We start from the raw sequence: 11,332 nt of genomic DNA on the forward strand, positions 1-11,332 counted from the left end.
GAGAGGAAGGTATCAAAATTGTTGGCATTATTGACTAGGTGGAGCATGAAGCAGATCCAATTCCAATCATCTTGGCTGAAACTATCATTGGATTAAACATGTACAAAACCCATCAATGATTTGGTGGCAGCCTCGTTTCTCTTACGGGTACATAGCCAAATCTCTTTTCTTTTACTATTTTTATTTTTTTGCCTTAATTTTTGCCTAAGCCGCCCTTTCGGGTTTTTAACTTAGCAGGCTTTTGTTTTAACTTTTGCCTAAGCCGCCCTTTCGAGTTTTCGACTTAGCAAACTTTATTTTTTTTCTAAGCCACCCTCTCTAGGTTTCAACTTGGCTTATTTTCCTTCTTTTTTCTCTTTTTTTTCCTTATTTTCTATTTATTTTTCTTTTTTCTTTTATAGATTTGATTGCAGAGAAGCTTCAGATATTGACCATCCCAACGGATATTAATAAGTATGAGCTGAAGAACGTGTAGACTCGATCTGTTGTTACCCATAATGATGGCTAGATTTCTTGGATGAAAGGCGTTTCAGACATACTCATTCGCTGGACTTGCCCTTGGTGGAGAATCAAGCATGTCATACTCATGGTGTACAATGATTGTGTACCCTTACTTGGATTGCGGGCATCCACCTTTTATACACCCTCGAGGCTTTACTACCAGTATGGGCAGAAGCAACAAATTTTGGAATTCCCACCTGAATTTGAAGGCTTCTCACTCAGACATGACTTCCTGGATAAGATTGAGAGGCTTTGGTATCACCGAGACATAGAGCGAAACCTTTACTCCGAGGGAGATTTGACCATCAATGACAACTTCAAGGCTTGGGTTCAACTTTAGATTTCCACTTCTCCCAGTTTTACATGATTCAAGAGGACTCGAGAACTAGCTGCTCTATCTAGGGATACAGAAGTGAAGAGAAAAATAAGCTAGAAAATATGCTTCTTTTAGATATCATTTATTTTGCTTAGAACTTTTGGATTTGTTTTTCTTTTAATTAGTATGTAGAATGGTAAACATGCATATATATATGTTTGATAACAATTCTAAACAATTTATTCATTTAATAAAAGCCTAGATGGTTACATTTTGATTTCTCAAGATATAACTCTTGTTATCAGCCAGTCCTTTCAGATTTTCTAGCTGATTATTTTCTCTCTTATTGCCTTGACTTTTACCTGACAAACCTTTTAAGATTTTTTGACCAATAGGCTATTTTTTCTATTATTTATTGTTTTTATACATAGTTGATTAGTTCGGTAAACTCATTCCCCTCCAGGTCTGAGATCTTAGCAACCCCTTTAGGCAGGATTTTCTTTACTAAGTACGGGCCTTCCTAACTTAGCTTGAACTTCCCTCTTAGATCGAATGTAGTAGGTCTTGTATGCTTCAATACTAGATCACCAACTCTGATATTTTTTTGTTGTACTTTTTTGTTGAATCCTCTAGCTATCCTTTTCAAATACAACTGCATATGATATAAGGCTTTCATCCTTTTCTCCTCAACTAAAGCGAATTACTGGTATCTTTGCTTGACTAATTGATACTATAGTATTTCAGCCTCTAATACAACTCTCAAAGACTTCAACTCCAACTCAATTAGCAAAACTGCTTCAGTTCCATAAACCATAGAGTATGGTATTTGCTAGTCGATGTTTGCTCGGTTGTTCGATATCCCTAAGTGCAAAGAGGATTCGAAATGATCAGTCCTTGTTATTCCATACCATCTTCGAAAGTGTTCTTTTCTGATTCTTGTTGGCTGCTTCTACTGCTCCATTCGCCTGAGGTCTATATGGATAAGACTTGTGAGCTCGACCTTGTATTCCATTAGCAGGTCTACTCCTCTAATCCATGAACTGTACCCTATTATCAGTCACGATGTGATGTGGGACCTTGTATTTGTAGATCAGGTTCTTTCTATGAATCTGGCCATCTGCTTTGCCCCTACGAAAATGAATGACTCGACTTTGACCCACTTCGAGAAGTAGTCAATTGCTATCACTATGAACTTGTGACCTTTTAAGGGAGGTTTTATTTCACCAATGATGTCGATCCCTCAAGCTGTAAAGAGCCAAAGAGATGTTAAGTTGTGCAGCTTGGTTGGAGGCATGTGACTCAAGTCACTATACAGCTGCCATTCACGGCATTTCCTCACTAGTGCTCTATAATCCTTCTCCATTGTTAACCAAAAGTAACCTTGCCGTATGATCTTCCTGGTTAACACTATGTCGTTCATGTGTGGGCCACATACTCCTTTTGTGCATTTTCTCCATCACTACTTCAGCTTCCGCTTTAGTCACACATTAGAGTTGTACACCTGACACCATTCTTCCATGCGGGACTCCCTCATGGCTGACGTAATTCTTGGCTTAAATCCGTAACGCGTATCTTTCCCTAGTAGTCGCTTCTTCTAGATATTCCTTGTTTTCTATGAACCTCTTCAGATCATAGAATTATGGCTTCTCTTCCAGTCCCATCTAGAATTGCATTATCTGACCCCTTTGATAATAAGGCACACTTGATTTTACAATCACCAAAAGCTTCATCAGAAACTGTGAGGGATTGACCCACATAGATGACAAGGTAGCCAATGCATCCGCCATTTGATTCTCGTCTCGAGGTGAGTGTACGAATGAACACTTAGAGAAGTTGCATACTAAAGTCCTGAGGTAGTTGACATACAGCTTCACCCTCTCTTTTTTTACTTTCTACTCCTCGAGGGCTTGTTGGATTATTAGCATGGAGTCTCCGTAGACAATCAAGTGCTTAGCTCCTACTACCACGACCCCTTCTAATCCAAATAAACATGCTTCATACTCTACCATGTTATTGGTCATTTTAAAGTCCAATCTCTCAGCCATTGGCAGCATCTCCCCTTCTAGCATGATCAAAACTACTCCCAAGCCTGCACCTCCTGCGTTTATGGCTCCATCGAAGTACATCTTCCACTCTTGGATCTCGATTGTCCCTAGATTCTCATTAGGAAATTCCAAATCCCAATAGTCGTCTCCTTCAATCATATTTGGAGCTAAAAACTCGGCTACAGCCCTACCCTTGACCACCTTCTTGGTGATGTTCTCAATGTCGAATTTTGTCAAGAGCACTAACCATCTAGCTAGCTTTCCTATAAGAGATGGAGTTTCAAATAGGTACTTTAGAGGGTCTATTTTTGAAATTTCCTGCACTTTATAAGACTAAAAATAGTGCCCCAACTTTTTTGTAGCCCATATCATGCCTAAGCACGTGTTTTCGACTCATAGGGTAGCAACTTCTTACTGAGGTAATAGATTACACGCTCCACATCATTAGGTCTACATTGTGCTACCATTGCTCCTATGGCTTCTGATGGGCTCTTTATACAACCTACACTTAAGGCAGTGAACCTACCGATGCAGCCTAGCACTAGTGAGTATCAAGGTCGTATCCCTGGAGATCGGGTGAACCTAGAGTTACTACTGTTTGCTATGTTATCTAGTCTGAAATAGGGTGTGAAAGTTCTAACGTACCAGCTAATGGTTATGAGTGCAAATAAGTAAATGAAGAACAACGGACAATCAAAAGACAATTGCAAAGAGAGAAACAAACCCAGAAGGGAGCCTAAGTGATGGAATTCTAAAAATGGATTGTATGGATTGCCGATCTTGCTTACCCGTGCCTAAATCCCTGAATTGAATCTCGGTTCCTCTCTCGAGCTACTGGATTCCTAAACTGCACTAACCTAATGGAATCTCTTCCTATCGGATTACTACAGGATTAGCATTAAGTATGATTTAAAACTATTAAGAGTTATTAGTTCTTAATCCCGTGAGTAAATCAACCTTATCTCTAAGTTTAACTACCGGTCCTTACTATTCAATGTCCGGTTGTAACAAGCATTTCTCAATGTCAAGAAACAACCTAATAAATAATTAATCCAACGTCTCAAATTAACTGAATCAAACTTTTATTACTGAATAGCAAGAAGATTGCAAGAATGACAATTATAAAAACTAACAATTAAGCATAATCCATCAACAAAGGTGAACCCTAATGGATTCAAAAGATCTAGCTACTCATGTTCATGGTTAAAGCAATTAGGGAACAAAATAAGGAAAAACAAATTAAAGGCATGTACACCCTTCTCTTTCAAGCTGAATGAGAAACCTTAAAATTGCAAATTCGAAATCTCAAACCCTAGTTACCTCTTGAATGCTCCCAAAGTTTGTCTTGATCTTCAATTCGATGTTGGAACAAGTAAAATCCCTCCTTCAATTGATGAATTTTTGATCTCTCAAGGTCTACAATTGAGGTATAGGAAAACAATTGATTAAGTGTGTGTCTTGGAATTGAGTCCAAAAATCGTCTCCTCTCCAAAAGAACTCAAAATTGCCTATATAGTTGATTCAGCATGGCCGGTCCAGTGAGTCCAGTGTGATGATTCAAGACGCCGAGTCGAGCGGCTCAATCATCACCAAGCCGTGCCCGAGCCACCACAGCCGTGCGTCTTTGGAGGCTTGTGTGGCTACCAAGTCGTCCGAAATGGCACAATTGGGGATAGCCTCTTGGTAATTCAGCATGGCCGGAGTCCAGGCCGTGCTCAACCCTTGGGGTGCTAGTTCTCACCCAATTTGATGGATTTTGGTCCGTAATCACATGTATTTCCCTCGATTATTGATGGTGTCCTTCGAAAATGACCTGAAACGAGAAAGGAAACAAAAGACAGGTGATTCTAGCATAAAACGGGATAATCATGCATAAAAATGTAAACAATCGGGCATGAAAACATGTGTAGTATGATGCATATCAGCTTCCTCCTCCAATGCTAAGTATAGGATCAACTACCATCCTTCAGCGGCTTGAGTACCGCCGGCTTCATCAGATATTCTTTAATTTTGTTGAAGGCCTTCTGACAATGTTCATCCCACACAATAGGCTGATGTTTCCTTAAAAGCTTAAAGATAGGATCATGCACCATTGTGAGCTTAGAAATGAACCTATTAATGTATTGCAAGTGTCCTAGAAAACCTCTGACTTCTTTCTCCATCTTTAGTGTTGGCATCTTTTGAATAGCCTTGACCTTGTCTGGATCGATCTCTATGTGCCCTAACAACTTTCTTAATGTAACTCTGAATACACTCTTCTTCGAGTTGAGTCTTAGGTTCTACCTTTCCACTCTGAATACCCTAGGTTCTACCTTTCCACTATGAATACCCTTCCATTATTTTAGAATTTACCATCATATCATCAACATACACCTCCATCTCCTTGTGTATTATATTATGAAACAAGGTAGTGGCCGCCCTCTGATAAGTTTCCCCCGTGTTCTTTAGTCCAAAAGCATAACCTTGTAGCAGTACATCCAACACTCGGTGATAAATGATGTTTTCAGCTTGTCTATCACTGCCATCATGATCTGATTGTACTCGGAGAACCCATCTGTAAAGGAGTACATCGCATCGAGGCGACATTGTCAACTATTACATCTATGCAGGGAAGAGGAAAGTCATCCTTTAGGCATGCCTTGTTCAAGTCCCTATAATCTAGCACATTCAGACCTCACCATCCTTCTTTGGGACTAGGACAATATTTGCCAACCATTTGGTCTAGTCAACCACATCGAGGAAATTGGCCTTAACCTGCTTAGTGACCTCTTCATGTATTTTCTCTGCCCACTCCGGTCTTAGTCTTCTCATCTTCTGCTTGACTGACTTGATATGCAGATGAGTCAGGATATGGTGCTCTGCTATTTTTCTATCTAGATCTGGCATATCATCATAGGACCAAGCAAATACCACTTTTCTTTTCTCCATTATTCTCTCAAATTCTCTCCTCTCTTCAGGAGTTATATCGTGAGTTATCAAAATATTCTGTGGATATGCATCTGTGCCTAAATTAAAAGAATCAATTTGTATGAAATTGATGTCAAACATGCACATGTCATGATTATCAAAATGCATGCCACCATCAGGGAAAACATCACACAAGTAAGCAAAACCATTCATATCATTGATATTGGAAAGGAAAGAACATTAATAATGTTACTTTCTATATGAGCAGCTAGTTCCTCTTGGCTTATTTCCTCCGGCGTGGCTATGAACTCTTCTAGCTTTAGCTCTTCTATCTTGATGGCGACCTTCTCTCGGACTTCCTTGATACTCAGCTCGACCATTCTGTCGATGATTAGATTCTTGAAAATCTCGAACCCTAGTACCTCAGTCCTAGCTACATTAACAAGTTCAGGCTCCCCTAAGTAGGGCTTGTACTCTTGGATGAACACGTTCTTTAGAGTCTTACCCTTTGGTTTGCCCTCGTCTTCCTCTTCGAAATAAACCAATCCTCACCGAGTCTTTTGACCTATGAAGTCCGGCAGCTCCGCAATTTCTTGATGATTCCTTCCTAGCCCTATTTCAAGCATGAAGTTCATTTTCTTGAACATGCTGGCTACTTTAGGATCCATGTAGCCCTTATAGAGAACAACAACTTGGAATTCAGTAGAGGCATCCAGCTCATTGACAGCTTCCTGGATAACCAAGAGAACCTTACCACCTTCGACATTGATGGTGATGATCTCGCCTTCATGAGGGAACTTTACCTTCTGATGTACAGTGGAATGAACTCCTTCTAAGGCATAGAACCATAGCCTTCCTAATAATAGTGCAAAAGTTATCGTGATGCCCAAGACGGTGAAGTCCATCTAAAATTCAATAGGACTCGTCTTCATCAGTGCTAAAAGTGTTCCTTCCACATCTTTTTTCATATCATCGAAGGCCCTTATAACCATATCTGATGGTTTTAAGTCTTTCGCAGTCATCCCTAGCTTAGGGAGTATGCGAGAAGGACACACGTTGATGGCTGACCCATCATCCACCATCACACATGGGATTCTCTTCCCATTGACTTCTTCCACTATGTAGAGGGCATTATTATGGTCTCTTCCCTCAAGTGGTAGGTCTTCATCCAAGAAGGTGATCATCCCGATGGTCTTATCAGTCATTGTTTTGATCATCTCCTCAAGGGTAGTTGCTATGCTTACACTTATCCTAGAAAAGGCCTGAATTAGAGCCTCTTTGTGGTCCGATGAATGCATTAGTGATTCACATACATCAGTTGTCTTTTTTTCCTTCTTTCATTGTTCTAGCAACACGGCATCCCCATATTCAAGTGCCTGCTTATCTTGCTTCAACTCTTGCACCCTTACCCCACTGGCTCAATCTCAGAATTGTTGTCTGCCTAGATGTCCTTGGCCTCGGTGTCTTGAACTTCACACTCATCCCCGGAGCTATACTAGATGTCGATAACCACAACTGACTCCTTTTCCCCTTCTTTGCAAACCTCCAAGAGACAAGGCTCACAAGTGGCTTGATCATTTTCTGATCCCCAACCACTTGGCAGAATATCCTTAATTCGAATGTCGGTCGAAGGAGGCCTCGAATACCGGCCCTTGAGGTTAAATTTGCTTGAGGGCTGCCCTGCCCTAATAGGTCTTCACACTCATACCGAGGAAGTTGCTCAACCTCCCATTCTTCAAAGTCGATTAGGTCTTGGATCTCGTGCCTGAGACGATTGCACTAGTGTGTCACATGCCTGAAAGCTTGGTAATACTCACAATACTGACCATTGTGAAGCTTATGACACTCCTTTGGCGATTGGGGCTTAAGCTTCTCGCTCCATTTTAAGTGATGGAACATCACAAATAGTGGTTCCCCTAGCTCAATGAAGGATTTTTATGGGCTATCTGGTCTGGCTTCTAGTTCGGATTCAGGTATGTCTATAAAAGAGTTCATGATCTCCACTTTGCTGGAATCAGGGTTGACTTGGACTATTGCTTTAGGGGTGGTGTGCTGTTGTAGTTTAGTAAGGGGTTTCTTTTGGTGCTCGGTTGATCAGGATCAGTGAGCTTTCCGACATCGATAAGGTCCTAGATTACGTGTTTTAACCAGATGCAGTTGTCAGTATGGTGGCCGGGTGCTTGGTAGAATTTACAATAGGTGTTGGGCTTATATTCGGGTGCATTAGGCTTAGGTGGGTTCTTGAGGGTGGTAGGTTGGAGCATGCCATCCTATACCAATCTCTCAAAGATCTTAGAGAGAGCTTGTTTGAAGTTTGAGAACTTCCTGGTTGTTGCACAACATTCACATCCAGGGTCCTGCTCCCTCCAGCTTGGTAGTTTGCCCTTCCACCGGTTCTCACAGTCTTTCTTTTGTCGTTCTCGATTTCCTTGACCTGCAGCCCATCATCGTACAAGTCCATGATGGCTTTCGAGTTCATCATCTGTAACCTTTCAAGCCATCCTAGAAGAACGTTTCAGACCACTATACGAACTTGGTCCTTTTTAGAGGGCTTGTTCTTCATCAGTCCTGTCTTATTCCTCCATCTAGTTAAGAAATTAGATAATGACTCATTTAGCTTTTGCTTGGTGGACTCGAGATTCCTGATCGACACTTCCAAATAAGTGTTGTAATTATTTGATAAAAGAATTGCATAAATCGCACCATTCAGCTTTGGCGAATTTTTCCAAACTGTGGTACTAGTTGACAACGGGTCATTCAAGCGATAGTACAAACAGCTTGACAATTTAGGTCCTGCTCAGCTTAGTAATTCCCATGATCATTACATACTGCTTTAAATGAACTTTCAGATTACCAGTCTTGTTGAACTTGTTCATCTCGGGCCTTTTAAACTTCACAGGTAGCTTGTCTTCTCCTATCAAAACTAGCTCTTCGAAATCATATGTAGCTCCCAAACCTTTGATTTCCAGCATACCTGCATTTTGTCAAGCCTGGCGCTCAAGCCACTCATAGCTTCATTGGTGGCAAGGGCAGTCTCCCTTTTAGCATGGTCTAGCATGAACTCATCAAAGTCCCAAAAATTTCGGGGCACTCCCTATCTAGCTGGATCTTCTACATTAGCATTAGCCGCGATAACAGTAGCAGCTGTAGTGGTAATATTAGTCTCAGTGGTAACCACAGCTGGGTCAACAGCAATAAGGGGATTAACTGGTGCAATGGGAGCAGCAGGTAAGGCTTGGTTTGCAACCATCCCAGCTAAGAGTTGTTGGAGCTCTTCCAAAATCACACCCCTCAAATCATCAATGATAATATTCTTGAGGATCTCGACATCGTTTTGATTAGCTGATGGTTGCTATCTATGCAGCTACAATCTAAGGCAGTATACCTATTGATGCAGTCTAGCACTAATGGCGAGTATCAAGGTCGTATTCCTCGGGAAAGTGAAAGCCCATAGTTACTCCTTTATTCTCTGTTATATTAGCCTAAAATGAATGATGAATAATTCCTAAATTAACTAATAGCTACTCTAATTGTTGTCCAACTACGGCTACTAGGGAAGGATTAATTCAAGTTAAGGAATAACCCCTTGGAAATTCTTGTCTCTACGGAATGGAAACTAAAGATGGAATTGATTGATTGAATTCAATTTCCGTGGGAAAATCTCTACGCAATTAACGCCTTTCTCAAGGACATTAACATCTTAACTTAGATTAATTAGGTTGAAATCTCTTCCTAACCCTAATTATCCAAATTAGCATTATGTACCATTTAACACTATTGAGAGTTGTTAATTCTCAATCCGGTAGAACGAACACCCTATCTCTAGGCGAATTCAATTCTAGATTGCAAAGGACAATCCAAACCTAAACGTCTTTCTCAAGAACATTCAAATTCCACTAATCATTCAACAAGATATGAAGAACAAACCAATAAGCACTTCCATTGTAAATCAATATTGAAAATCAATACATACAAATCAAAAATTAAGTACAAAAATCCCTAGATAAAGAACCCCAATGGGTTAACAAGTTTAGCTAATCATGTTCGTTATCAAAACCCACAAGAATTCAATTACAACAATGAGTAAAGGTAGAGAAACCCGAATACACCCTTGGATGAGAGTAAACAGCTCCAATTCCTCTTGCCCAATCTTGAATCGATTCTTGTTCCTCTTGCTCGCATTTACACCAATCAACGAACCTCGCCCAATCTTCAATCTTTGAAGGGAATCCAATTGAAACATTGGTCCAAGTCTCCTTTTTCCTTGGTTCTAGGTCAAAAATCCCTTAGAGAGAGAGAGAAATGAGTTTGGGACATCCTAACCCTACCTTTTGTGTTTCCCTCTTTTCTTTCTTTTAATTAATTCGTACAGCTGCCGCGAACATGGCCATGTTGATGCCTGTGTTGGGAACACGGCCTGGTGTTGATGCCTGTGTTGGGATCATGGCCTGGTGTTGATGCCCGTATTGAGAACACGACCTGGTGTTGATGCTCGTGTTGCTCTCTGTGGTCGTGCTCCTTATCGCATCTTTTTTTTGTTGTTAAATGCACCCAACACGGCTGTTTTGGTGCCCGTGTTAGGAACACGACAAGTGTTAAAACCAACACGGCCATGTTCAGCTTTCTTATGCGCAAACTCGACTTGTTTCGACAACTTTGACGTCCAATTCTTCCCTTTTATCACTCTTTGGCTTCTTTTGGACCTAATGCACACAAACAGACGCATAGGGTGAGTGTTGGGACCAATTCACATCCAAATGTACACAAAATCAGCCTTAAAAACCCCATTTAGATGTGTGTATTTTACGCACATCAAATCACCCCATACTTAGCTCATTGCTTGTCCTCAAGCAATTAACAACTCTCCTCACAAAACTACGCAGAATTCCTCACGCTTATGCCCCGGTCACACAATGATAGTATTCAACCCATCTCAAAGGATACTCAATCATAAATCAAATTGCAAATCATTAACAGAGAATGGAAATAATATTAATGCATGAATAACTTAAATGACAACTCAACACAAACATCACGAACCAATGCCTCACATGGATCACTCAAATTGCTCAAAGTGTATATTAGGTGAATAACAAATCCCTCAAAGCAAATGCGCAAGACCTGCTCACCATAAGCTTGTTCATAAATCATATCTTCGCTACTGTGAATAAGTAAATACCAAAATCAAAGGGTCTTTACCAAGGTTGTAATGGGGCTAAGGTAAAGGTACGGAGATTTGGGAAAGAAGTGTGAAAATGCTGGAATTCGTGCGATAGACAACAATATATACTCAAAGGATTAAATGCCTAATATACAAAAAGAATTTTTCATTAAAATCCCTACTTCGTAGAGTAAGCTCGCAAATGCTCTAAATCCGATAAAAAGATAAATAATTAAAGAATTTTATTTATTTTCTTCTTTATTTTCATCATTTTTTTTGAATAATAAACTAGCAGCTTATAGGAACTGTTGCATATGTAAAGAATAAAAATACAGTTTGGATCAGAGGAAGCATCTAAAATATAAAAAAGACTTAGTGAATTTACCAACATTTCAACTGGCA

Source organism: Ricinus communis, chromosome 2, assembly GCF_019578655.1.
Source record: "Ricinus communis isolate WT05 ecotype wild-type chromosome 2, ASM1957865v1, whole genome shotgun sequence".
NCBI classification, from domain to species: domain Eukaryota; kingdom Viridiplantae; phylum Streptophyta; class Magnoliopsida; order Malpighiales; family Euphorbiaceae; genus Ricinus; species Ricinus communis.